The sequence below is a fragment of the Solanum tuberosum genome, unplaced genomic scaffold (assembly GCF_000226075.1).
Source record: "Solanum tuberosum cultivar DM 1-3 516 R44 unplaced genomic scaffold, SolTub_3.0 scf00683, whole genome shotgun sequence".
In the NCBI taxonomy this organism is placed as follows: Eukaryota; Viridiplantae; Streptophyta; class Magnoliopsida; order Solanales; family Solanaceae; genus Solanum; species Solanum tuberosum.
The window spans coordinates 122,882-123,869 of record NW_006239602.1 but is presented as its reverse complement, the minus strand read 5'-3'; positions in this window follow the sequence as shown (position 1 = coordinate 123,869).

Below are 988 nucleotides of genomic sequence, written 5' to 3'. Positions count from 1 at the left end.
TAACAAACCTCCCAACTTTGGCAGCTTCGGAGGAAAGGGGCTAGCCAATCGGATAAAAGTGAATCGTGTTGCTGAGGAGGTCTACTCAGTCGTCTGTTAGGACCTGCATGCATGAATGCAACGCCCCCAAGGCAATGGGGTGTCAGTACAAAATAATGTACAGAGTATGAAAGACAATAGACTATGATGAGGTATCTTGATATACTGGAATAATCTGATAAATAAATCAAGGATAAGATAACTGTACTGACCTGCTCCTAAATCTAAACTTATAAAAATAATAAAACAACAACCTAACCAAGCCCCCATAAGCTCGGCAGGTACAAACAACACACAAGACCACCTACTCAGGCCCCCACTAAGCCCGGAAGGTGTCAATCAACCTGTATACCCCTATCGGTAGTCCCTTAGCCCCGCAGGCAGTCACATAGCCTTCTTAGGCATCACATAGCTTATAGACAACTCATAGCCCTCTTAGGTAACAACATGACCCCTGTAGGAAGCACATAGCCTTCTTAAGCATCAATATATCCCTGTAGGCAACTCATAGCCCTTCTAGGCATCAATATAGCCCCGTAGGCAACTCATAGCCCTTTTAGGCATCCATATAGCCATGTAGGCAGACATAACCCTTCTAGGCATAGATCACATTCCTGCAGCTAACCACAATAGCCCAAAGGCAACAATAACAATCCAACAGCTAAAAGCGAGCAATTCAGTTATAAGCAACCTATACAAATACCCTCTAAGTCGTGTCTAACATAAGAATGCTACTACTGAATAAGAATCCCAATAAGAGAGGATTATATGCACTCGAGCAGCCAACAATCAACAATAATGGCTACAAGTATAACAACGATAACAACTCAATTACATTGCTCCTAAGCTTTAAGGAAACATACCATAGGAAGAGAATAGTCTTAACATACCTTTTTCGCTAAATTCACGTGGCCTAAAGACTTTAACTCATAACTCCCTCGATACTACA